Genomic DNA, 12,629 nt, shown 5'->3' with positions numbered 1-12,629 from the left:
CTGGCTGCATCGAAGTGCTGCGGAGATGGTGAGCGGCGTTGGTACAGTTGCTATGGGTGGCGATGTTGTGGAGCAGGGGCAAACTCATCCTTCTCGTAGTCACCATAGCCCCGCCTTTCGTCTTGTTGACGTCGACGACAGAACCGTGAGATGTGGCCACGTATTCCGCAATAATAGCAAATCGGTCGAGATGGACGCCAGGCATGGAAAGAAGGAGGCGGTGCCCTTGGGGCGAGGACATTTAGGGAGGGCTGCGTAGTTGACACGTACTGCGGTGAGTGCTGAGGAGGTGACGCTGCAACCACCTGAGCGTATGTCGGCTTTGGAGTGGTATGCGAGCTCGGGACTTGCTCACACGTCATGGATGCCAGTTCCTCCCTCACGATGTTGCTGAGGCTGACTGCAGAAGCTCATAAGATGACGAGGTGGCCTGGAGTTGCAGCTCCTTGTGAGTCATAGACCGTATCAACGCACGGAGCTCATTGTCATGCGTTGGCCTGAGATCTCCTATGTCAGGTTGTAAACGTATAAGTTGAAGGTCGTCGAGTCGCTGACACGTACTGATGCAATCCGCGACCGTGGTGGGGTTCTTTGCTGCCAAAGCGTTAAATGCGACGGCGCCTATGCCCTTGAGCAGGTGGCGAACGCGGTCATGTTCCGCCATCGAGCTGTCGACGTGACGGCATAGGGTGAGGACATCTTCAATGTACGAAGTATAGGACTCGCGGGAGTGCTGGACACGTTCAGCAAGTTTCAGTTTGGCGATGTCTGCACGCACAGAAGGGTTGGAAAATATCTGACGGAGCTGCTGCTTAAAGGTAGGCCAGTATGGGAAATCCAGCTGATGGTTGAGAAACCATGTCTTAGCGACCCCCGTGAGATAGAACGGCACGCGGGACAGCTCCACAGAATCATGCCAATAGTTAAGCGCACTCACACGGTCGTACTCATCCAACCAGTCTTCAACGCCTTCACCGCGAAGGCCAGCGAACATCGGGGGATTTTTTTGAGGGGCGGTGACAGTCCATGAAGGCGTGCCCAGGGGTGTAGGTGGGGTAGATGGAGCCTTGTTGTTGTTGTGCTTGTCTTGCGACATGACCGTGGGCTGACTGTGCCAACGGCGACCCGACCGGAGCTCCAGGGATGGTTGGTAGTCGAAGATAACGAAAAATCGCTGCAGGGAGAGGACCAGGGGACCGGAAAGCACTCTCCACCACTTGTAAGACAACGTTGTTGTTGTTGTTGTTGTTGTTCTCCTATTGTTAGTGGCGCATATCCACTGTGGGGGATTGGCGAAGAATCGAGTGGTTTCAAAATTTACTGTTCAGATTCGGATTGATGGAGGTTTAAGACAACGTTGTTGTTGTTGTTGTTGTTCTCCTATTGTTAGTGGCGCATACCCACTGTAGGGGATGGGCCAAGAATCGAGTGGTTTCAAAATTTACTGTTCAGATTTGAAATGATGGAGGTTTAACAGAAAGATTACCGATAGCCTAGGATAGTATGGTGCTTAATGTAATGGGTACAAATGTTTACATAAACGAATTTATTCTTAGAATAGAGCAATTATCTGATTTTATACGTATATAATTATGTGGACCTGTTAGGATAATGAAACTGTGTAATTAGTCAACCATCAATATAGTTTCATCAATATAGTCCCGGACGGCCGCGCATACTGTCGCATTAGTGAAACCAGAAATGGAAGCTCCAAAAGACAAAATGACAGGCAGAGATAAGTCCACACCAGTACCACGTCAAGGTATTTCTAATATGGTTTTTCGTAATGTGTTAAACCGCCTTCAGGTCAAAAAGAAATGGTCTATTGTTTCCAGTTCATCAGAGAATGCACACAGTGGCGAAGGTGCCTGAGCAGACCTGTGTTTATAGAAATTTAGATTTGGTACCCGGCAATGCAGCCTTGTGATAGCTACTTCTTGTTTTCGAGTGCGGCAAAAGTCTCTTCGCCAGGGATATAATAAATGGCGATATTCTGTAGAGTTTGTTAGTGCTGAACCTTTAAAGACTTGTATAAGCGTACGTCTGCGACAACGTTTTTGCTGCAAGACACTTCTTTTACTAGCCGAGCCTCTGCCCCACAACACAGGTCAGACGGATGATGATGAGTATGTACATATGACAAGATGACGCGCATGAATAATGCTCACAATATTTAGTCATATTCAGTACATATTTCCTATAGCATGCTAGTAGAATTGATGCAGTACACTGATAAACGCTATCAAAAAACAATCGTTTCTTATTTTTCTGGCTTTCAGGAGGGCACCCTGCTCTCTGAGACCCAAACCCTGTCATACGAATACAGAAGCAAAAAAAAAAATTGCCAGCATATCCACGGAGTGAATGATGGAGAGTGGGGCGAAGCATTCGTCCATTCATTCGTTCTTGCGTCCGTCCGTCCATGCGTCCGTTTGTGTGACCGTCCATGCGTTTATCCGCCCGTCTATGCATGCGTCTGTTTGGGCGTCCGTCCCTGCGTTCGTCCATGCATCCGCCCCTGCGTCCGTTCATGCGTCCATCCATGCATCAGTCTGTATGTCCGTTCGTCCATCTCTGTTGAACACTCCAGGTACCACGATCTCGAATCTTTCCATTATATATTTCCCATATAGAAGCACCACCATCCAGCGGACATTCCAAGGACTAAACGAGAGGTGGCACACGCACACTTTCTTACGGCTTGCGCTTCGGGTCTACTTCCCACCTTTAGCCCTCTCGAGTTCATGGTACATACTAGTGTGCTGTATTCATGGCGCTGCGGCCCAACGCTCGCTAAACCTTTCTAAAACCAAGGAGTTTATGCCAGAGAGTATAACGTAGCAACCTTTTCCTCTCAGATAGTGCTCAAGTACATGCCAATGGCTGCAAAAGAGAATCGCAGTGTGCGCGTTAACTAAAAACCGAATGCTCCTGTCTTTCATTCTCCATTAGCAGCCATTGGCATGTACATTGAGCACTATTTTTTGTTGTTTAACAACATACAAAAGAAATCTATCGCCGGCACCACCTTGGAGGTCAAAATGTTATACTTGTTACACACTACAGGGGCTACGAGGGACGAACGGGTGCTGCTATAAGAAGCTTCGCCCCTAAAGTCTTTAAATTAAGAACTGGTAGCCAAGGCGATAGTCTCGTTTATTTTGTTCGTAAGGAACAATTGTGTACTGTATACTTTTTAACGGCTTGATGGCTCATCTGGGAGCCATCACCAGTGGCGTATCCAGGAAGGCAGGAGAAGCTGCTTAACTCCCCTTCCCCCCGTCCCAGCACAGTACAGGTATTTTTTATCCTAAAGCCGGGGAACGTCCTTGTACTGTGACCGGTTCATGACCGTCTAGTTTATCGACGACTCAGCAGAAGGTGCTAGTGTGAGTGACAGACCGACAGACGGACTCACGGTTACCAATAAAACCCTCTGAAGCTTCGCCCCACACATCAACAATCACTTAGTAGATATGCTGTGACTTTTTTAGTTCTGCACTTGGATACCTGCAAGCACACATGCAAACACACAAGAATGTACATTAGGTATGACCGAAGTCGCCTTCCCCTCACACGCCACTCCCACGCGAAAAATATCTTTTTGCTACGCTACTGGTCTCCACACTCTAGTGACATTCATTGTAGCGCACCCCTGTTGGCAATGGAATGCAGATGATAGCCCCATTCGAATTCCAATTGCTCCGCATCAAGCTTGCTGTGTGTACCACATGTCTGTGGAAGTCTGTTGAAGATTGCCCTTGCGAGTGCTTCATGCCACTTGGGTTAAGTAGGAGTGAAGCCTGTGGAGATACATAATTTCAAAAGTATACTTCTCCAGTTTAAAAAATAATTCCATTTAGTAACTCCACTTATATTGTGGTAGTACATACAGCTTCAGAATGAAATGCTGTGCATATTTTTTTCCGACCACCAAGGCAAGCTTCTTGATGCTGAATACAGAGCTTTTTCCAAAAATGTGAAATTCCCAATTTTTTACTATCTGCTAAACTTCAGCGCATAAATTATTTTTAATTTGTAGCAAGTCAAAAAGGTCACCTGCACATAATTTATTTGTGCTCTTGGAATTCGCCACGTTATCAGAAAAAAATCTCAAACTTGGCAACATTATTCAATATTGCTCGTGAAAAAAGCTCTCGAAGACTTCATACTCATAAGTAAGTCAATATTTTTAGTTAGATCACTTCATTACCTTGCTGGAAATTTCATTTATTGAGTGCATTTCAAAATGACTTTTGAAACAGATTGTTGTTTGACGAGTTTTCGCTCAGTTGGCGCCATACTACAGACTCTCATAACCAGGGAGCAAATTTTTTGGCAATGGAAATAAATGACCAGGACGAGTTTCGAATTTTTTCTGCCATATTCGGGATGGTCAAAAAATGTTGGGTCGTTTTGCATGGCATAAGCCTAACCGTTGTATTGTTTAGTACATTGAAATACTCTTTTGCTTAATTTGCCTCAACTAATATTGTTAGCCAATATTTTGGTGTGTTTGTGAAGTTGTTTGTGGTTTCAGCCATTTTATTTTGTATGATATGTATTATTATTTATGTACGATCATTAATTTTTGTGCTTCAAGCCACTGCCTCTAACAAGGCCTATTAGGAGTCGTGAAATGAATAAATTATAAGTGCTCGCCCTGTTTTTTGCTCTGTACTCGCCTGGTGTGTTTGTGCTGACAAAATGTTTTTCCCCTTTTTGAGAAAGGAAGTCTGCACAATACTGTTGCAATAAGAAAACAACACAGGTGCTTCGGGTATCTGGAAGTTATGATATTCCTTCTTCGTATTTTACATTCCAGATACAAAACTGCCGATATAAAACAAATTTTTCGGCAATTTTTCTTCACACAATTTCAAGCTTGTGTGTGCTGTATTTCGTTTAATAATCATGGTGAAATAAAATTCGATTTCAGTGAATAGGAAACTTGTCCGTGTTGGTTTTTAACCATTTGAACTCACTTCGTAAAAATTTTAGCATGTGCAGGTGCAGTCAAAAGCTCCCAGGTGACGTTGCCCCAGGATTAGTTGGAATAGTGCCTTGGAAAGTTTGAGTGACCTTGTACTTGCAGAAGAAAGATCTGCTGATTGCGTATGCCTCATGTTTAATCTAATGAGAACAAGTTTCTTTTGGACATGTAGCAATAGTAGTATGAATAGTGTGTGAGAATTGGACCTACGGAGCAGGTGTTGTTCCGTAGCAGACGCTAATTTATTTCTTCATTGCGGAGATCTCCGTGATTGTGAATGGGCTGTACGTTCTATGTGTTCTGCGTGATCTCTGGTGTACTATTTTTTTTACGGAAGTCGTTGGCAGCATGTCACCTACGCGTTTTTACGTTATCAATGTAAAATATTTTTGGAGTTTAGCTTTCTAATATTTTTTTTCTCTCTCTCTCTGTCTCTATATCACACATATATTTTTACGAGAATAGGAAGCTGCAAATTGCTTTTCGCTTCGATCTATACTAGCATTTTAAAGCAACGTGTACAACGAGCATCTAAGCAGAAAACAAGCAGTACGCTTGTTATCCATGGCAGTGTATACATTTCCTGCAAAGTAGTGTCGAGCCTAAAGTGAAAAAGTCACTGATTCTTCGTGTCAGTAGCGTGTCCGAGTGGTCTAAGGCACTGGTTTTAGGCACCAGTCTCTTGGGGGGCGTGGGTTTGAATCCCATCGCTGCCAGACTGAACTTTAATTCGCTTTCAAGCTCTTAAAAATTTATTGTGGCACTACACCATTCACAGCCGACTGGGGTAAGTGCTCTAAATGAGAGAAATTCGCCATGAAAATCAATGAAAACGAGGATTAATTTGATAAAAAATGGATTGACATCTGGTAAACTTACTACGAAAGCGGTTAGAAATTATTAGAGGCTAACCATATTTCTGGATAGTGGAGTTCGCTGATTACGTTATTAGAAGGTGTCCGTTACCGCTCTGAAGACGCTTCATCGCCTCCCCAATAACTTGAATTCGCAATCGCTATGTAAAAGTTTTCCCTTTTTTATTTTTGATTGCAGTTGTCAACTTCGGCAATTAGTGCTTCACAGAAATAACTACTAGCTCAAGTAGTCAAATATTTTCGAGCAGTACAGGAACACTCACAGGCATGTAGCTGTTGTCCTGGTAGCGATAAACTTTGCACAAACGAAAAAACTCGTTCACGCATGACATTCATTGCATACACTAGCCAAGTATGGTTTGATGCGAATAGCTCTAGAGCTGTAGCGGCAGCTGTGAGCGGTAAGTAATTACCGCGTCGCAATACGAAGTGGGAATTGAAAACAAGCAAATGTGTTTTCATCGTTCTGGCCAGCAGCTAACGTGGAAATATGCATTGTTTATAACCTCTCCAATGTATCTTATCATTTACAAAGCACACGTACGGGACCAGGCTGTAGCAAGACGGGTGCTGAAGGGGGTGTGACTGCCCCCAAATTTAAATTTTTTGGGTGATACTAAAGTACCTAAACAACTTTACATTGACCACCAGTTGCAAAAGTTCACCGATCTATACACATAAATACCCTCCGAAAAAAAAAATCCCGGATACGGCCTTCGTTTGTAATAGCGGAACAGATTTATTGTGGAGAAAAAAGACACTCAGGCATTTACGGACGAACGAGAGGAAGGACAGTGACGTTGCCAGCTCGTACCTTTATGGATACTGAGAGAAAAAAAATCAAATATGATGTTTTTTTCATGAAGCACGTGTTATGGTTTTTACCGCTCAAGAGAACAACACGAATACTTGACTATTCACGGTGCAAAAGTTTGACTAAAGAATATGCCACGAACCGTCCTATAGGAAGTCGTATCGCTCAGATAAGTGATGTAAAAGAACATCTGCCCCGATGCTTTTTTTATCTCTTTCTTTTTGGTTTTTTTGCCTTACTGATAAATACATTACGCCACCATTTCCGTTATGTCGCTTCAAGCACAATGAAAACGGAAGTGCATCGCTTCGTGTCGGTAGCGTGGCCGAGCGGTGTAAGGCGCTGGTTTGAGGCACCAGTTTCTTTGGGGACGTGGGTTCAAATCCCACCGCTGCCAGAGTGAATTTCTCTGTTGCAGCATTTTTCGTAGAACAATGCAAGTTACAGCGGCAGAAGTGGGCATGCATAAAAAAAGTGCAATTCATTAGCTTGTGCGATGAAACTAAGGTGTACTTGCAAGAATGAAAAAAAAATAAAGTCTGGCTTGTGTTAAAGGTACCAGCAAACGGTCGTGAAATAAAAAAGGCCAACTGTATTTCGTGATCTTGGAGTTCGCTCATTACGTTATTGATTTTCATTGCTTACTGTTGCGGATATAGCTTGCTCGTGGTAAAAATATCCGTAACCACGGTGTAACTCTTTTCGTTGCACCTTTTTTTTTTGCTTCATGTAATCAATGTTGGCAATTAGTGCTTCACTGCTTCTTCAGGAGTTACTGCAGGCTGACGGACAGGCCTTCGAGTACTACAGGAGCACTCACAGGCATGCAGCCGCTGCCAGGCTTGTCAGCAGCTGTCCACAGATAGCTATCGCGAGCGTAACATTAGTTCTACACACATGCAGGCCAGCGCAGTATTACGCGAATATTTCCTCAGCTGTGGCTTCAGCTATCAATCAATATATAGGGTTTAAGGTCCCTAAACCACCATATGATTATTAGAGACGCCGCAGTGAAGGGCTCCGAAAATTTTGACCACCTGGGTTTTTTTAACGCGCTCGCCAGTCTGAGCACATGGGCCTAAGCATTTTTGCCTCAATAGAAAACGCGGCCGCCGTAGTCGAGATTCGATCCTACGACCTGCGCGTCAGCCGCCGAGTACCTTAGCCACTAGACCACCACGGCGGAGCGCGATACAAAAACAAAAAAATGGCAGCATATCCACGGAGTAAATGATGGAGAGTCGGGCGAAGCATCCGTCCGTCCATTCGTTCTTGCTTCCGTCCGTCCATGCGTGCGTCTGTGTGGCCACCCCTGCGTCCATCTGCCCGTCCGTGCGTGCGTCTGTTTGTGCGTCCGCACGTCCATCTGTGCATCCGTTCCTGCGTTCCTCCATTCATCCGCTCCTGCGTCCGTCCATGCGTTCATCTGTCCGTGCAGCCATCCGTGCATCCGTCCATGCATCTGTCTGTGTGTCCGTTCGTCCACCTATTCAACACTCCAAGTACCACCATCTCGCATCTTTTCATCATATATTCCTCATATGAAAGCACCGCCATCCAGTGGACATTCCAAGGACTGAACGAGAGGAGGCACACGCACACTTTCTTACGGCTTGCGCTTTGTGTCTAATTCCCACTTTTAACCACCTCGAGTTCATGGTATATACTAGTCACGGTATTCATGGCACTGCGGCCCAACGCTCGCTAAGCCTTTCTTAAATGAAGGAGGTTACGCCCAGCGAGTATAACGTAGCAACCCTTTCTTCTCAGATAGTGCTCAATGTATGCCAATGGCTGCTAAGGGGAATGAGAGACAGGAGAATTCGGGTTTTAGGTAACGCACAGGCTGCGAATTTTTTATTGTTCAACAACGCACAAAAGAATTCTCCCAGCGGCACCACTTTGGAGGTAAAAATGTAAGACTGGTTACACACTACAACTACGACTACAAGCGATGAACGGGTGCCGCTCTAAAGAGCTTTGCCTCTAAAAAATAAAACAATAGGTCGTGGCTTACATTGTACATACCATGCATGTGTTTGTATTTGTTTGTGCAGGCTACACCATAATCGCCAATAGGTTACAGGGACGGGAAGGGTAATTGTGATGTAAGTGTGAAAAAGGAGAAGTGGATGAAAAAATAACTTGCCACCGGCAGACAGTGACTACATCACCGCTGTCTTTTTTGTTTGAATGATAAATGCAGTAAGAGCTCGCTAACCCGAACTCGGTTACTTCAAACTTAAAGGTGATTTGAGCAGACGCTCTTGTCCTGGCACAACTCAGTGTACTTTTATAGGGATGCTGGGAACTCTCTAATATTCAAAAGGGTCAGTATCAAGCGGGGTTACATCTTACCGGGAGCCCCTTTTTGCATCGCTCCCCGTCGAAGTCACTCCAGAGCGATCACACTATGTTTCAAAGCGAAACCAAACTTAACTGACTGTATATGGGCAAAACAACAAAGCCGTAGCCAACACAGCGAAGTAAATTTTCACTTTTCAGGTGAAAATGCTGACGTTCTTCTCTTACGTTTTTTTTCTGTCCCTTTCATTCCCATCCACCCATCCCCTGCATGGTGCTGTGGAGGTGCCCTCCCTAGAGAGAGACAGTTATGGCACCACGCTTATTTTTTCGTTTTTCTTTTAAGAACCTCTACAAAGCATTCTGACGCGACGCTGTAGCTGTTGGGGAAGCTGCAAACGATACTCATGGAGTAGTGACGAAAGAAACACAAGGAAATGCAAATGACTGATTACTTTTGAATGTAATTGCGTTATTTCTGCCATGTAAAAATAAACGTGTTTTGGAGAATAAATATTGTCATATATTGCGAAATTAAGGCTTGCTGCTGACATCAGTGCTTGTTGGCGCTATTCATGCAGGATATCAGTGACTGACATATAAGTCTGTTTACGTTTAGAGTTTAATTACCTTAATTTACGAAATTAACGTAATACTTTAGCATTACTTGGAAGCCGATGACAACGCACTACTTCACATGCTGTCGTAACTTCCGCATTCACACTACAATTAAAAATACTTTTCAAGTTTTATCATTACTGTGTTCGAACTTACCTCAAGTTTTCTAATCATGATATTTTTGTTGGTTCCACGTGATGGTAGTGGCACTTTACCAAAGTTCGTGAAGTTTTATTTTTGGAAATAAAAATTTGCAGAATTTCAGGCCTATTTTGAAGATGGTTCCTTCATCACAGTTTTCTACACGTATTCGTGTTCGATTAGGCATGAGACCTATTGAATACATGTGCAATTCAATTTTAGACTTCGCTGTTCGCACCCACCTAAAAAGGTCCATCACTCCCCATTTTCGTTTTTCTTTCTCTTTTTCTTCTTGTTAGTGTTTCGTGCTACGAGGTACGACGCAACGCCAACTGGATTCTCTTTTTAAGCGAAGTGCCTTTTGATTTTTTCCTGTATAGGTATACGGAAATGAATGAACGAAAAACTTTATTTTGCCAAACAAATTACCCGGTGATAGTGGCGCCCGCCGTCCAGGGGGCTCCACCTTCACTGCGTTGTCATTGTCATCTGGCAAACTCTGTGGATCAGCTTGAACTGTTGTTTAGTCTTCCAGAAATAAAAATTGGTGAAGTGTTTTTGGCTGAATTTATGAAATTGCAAGACAGCTTTTGCAACGAGTATCTAATAAGAAAATGCAGCGTTTGTTTTTGTTGTCTAGCTGTCGAGGCACTGCAAAGGCAGCAGTGCATTTCAGTGTGCCGGTAGCGTGACTGAGTGGTCTACGACGCTGGTTCTAGGCATCAGTCTCTTCAGAGGCGTGGCTTCCACCGCTGCCAGAATTTCTCTATTTTAAACGAGTGTTTTGTTATTCCTTGTTGTGTCGTTGAAGTCACAGCTGACAGGAGCCAGCGTTTCACACGAGAGCAGTTTACTATGAATCTCAATAAAAAGAAGATGTATTTCTTAAAAATAAACATGACCTTTGGTGAGCTCCCCATCGAAATGATTATGAAACAATAGAGTATAACGGCTATTTTATATAAGTTTAATTACTACATTATTCATTGCTGACCGTGGCCGCATTGAACAGGAATATTCGCCGCGTCAATAATTTTTTAGGGTCACAATGTAACGGTCCTTCTTTTATGTTGTTCTTTTGCTTGAAGATATCACTATTATAAATTAGTGCGTCACTGCTTCTTCGGTAGTAAAAAAGGCTGAAGGACATACTTCCAGCACCTACAGGAACACTCACAGGCGTGTAGCCACTGCCTGGGTTGAGAGCAATTGTTCATGGACAAAGAAACTGTCACCCTCGCATGACATTCGTGCATACGTAGGCCAGTGTGGCTGGCGCGAATATCTCCACAGCTGTGGCTGCAGCTGCGAGTGTAAACAGTCATAGTGCCACGGTGTGAAGAATGAACGCCCATTGCGTGAGTGTCCGTTCATCGCGTTGTCTGAAAACCAACGTAGGAATCTGGAGTGTCTGTAACCTCACCACTTTAACTTATCAACCATAAAGTGGACGTTTGGGCTGGATTATGTGTAATATTATTGTTGTAAAAAGGCCCTCAAACAAGTACAGATTACTCAGAGAAAGGACAATCATGATACTTTCTCGCTCCCAGCTTTAGGTTTACTGAAAAAGAAAGAAACGTGCGAATACCAACTTCGTTCCACAAAGAAAGTGGTATGGTTCTTCTCTCCCAAGACAAAAGCGCGAATGACTTACTACAACGCAAAAGACTTGCAAGTGCACGTTCGGGTAACAGAGACTTATGAACAGTCTCATATATATGTCATGTCGGCCTTATACAGAGAAGTATTTTGTGCACAATATTGTCCCTCAACTATATGCGAATGCTACGTGTCTCGTGCCTGTCTGTCATGCTCACACGTGCTTCACGTTTTCATCATCGTCCAAAAACGTCTCTTGGCTCCTTCCGATAACTCGATTCCGACAACGATTCCGAAAACGTAGAGGACTGCGGTTTGCTCTCGCTCGAGTCTCATCAACCTACATGGATGAGTATGCATGCTAGAGGCTATATATGCCGTCACTATCCTGTAAAATGAATGTGAGTGTGTATGTGACAAGGTCCGCGCTAATCTATATCACCATTCGCGTCACCTTGATACCTTGTGTCGAACATACGAGCAAGAAAGGCGACGCACTCAAATTGCATGATTTTATTTGTTATCTGTCGGGCATGAAAATTGGTTGCTGCGGCATTAATTAGTAAACATTTTACTGTCTTCTGTGCTTTGTTAGCAGTGATTGGGTTGATTGCCGATCAATAATAACCGAGGAGGAGGGGCTTGTACACAGCTTGTACAAAGAAGGTGACTCGAAATTTCTGCAAGCAAGAAAAAGAAAACACTGCTGTCCTGGAAATTTTTTTGACATACTTCTCAAAGATCTAACAATCAACGCAGATAGCCCCCGTGACAAGTATGCCTTGATAATTAGCTCCAGCGTGACAACTGGGACCTGAGTTACTTTGATCACAAAATTATACGCAGCAATTACTTAACTATACGCGTAACTATATCTTGCGCAGATTCTAACAGCTGAGGCAAGCAAGCTTCACCTCAGCGTTTGAGGCACGAAGGCAAGCACGCGCTGTTCTTCAGTTTAAGCTGTTACTGTATTGGACTTGAGAAGCACAGTGAAAAGACAGTTAGAAATCGACACACTGAGGTTTGTCCATAATTATGATGAGCCACTTCCAACGGCAGCATATTTACGCAATTCACGGAAGAAGTGTACAGGGGGCCTATCTCAGGACACAACAAGACGCATTCAGAGCCACTGGCAGAAGCCATTGGCTGGTGCTCGAAAGCACTCGAGAAGTGTAATGCATTGGGCGCAACAAAGACCCTTGGATATGAGCATGTGTTTTTTTTTTTAATCTCTCACAGGTAAACGGTACGAGATACCTAGCTGTCGAGAGCGAGT

General features: G+C 44.0%; 1 non-coding gene across 1 annotated transcript; it reads left to right on the top strand.

Moving 5' to 3' along the window:
- The first annotated feature begins 6,997 nt into the window (after positions 1-6,997).
- TRNAL-GAG (transfer RNA leucine (anticodon GAG)) lies at positions 6,998-7,079 on the top strand. Its single transcript has one exon. It is a non-coding gene; the product is annotated as a tRNA-Leu (tRNA).
- The last annotated feature ends 5,550 nt before the right edge of the window (positions 7,080-12,629 follow it).

This window comes from Rhipicephalus microplus, unplaced genomic scaffold (genome assembly GCF_043290135.1).
Source record: "Rhipicephalus microplus isolate Deutch F79 unplaced genomic scaffold, USDA_Rmic scaffold_262, whole genome shotgun sequence".
NCBI lineage: Eukaryota > Metazoa > Arthropoda > Arachnida > Ixodida > Ixodidae > Rhipicephalus > Rhipicephalus microplus.
This window is presented reverse-complemented; position numbering and strand designations above follow the sequence as displayed.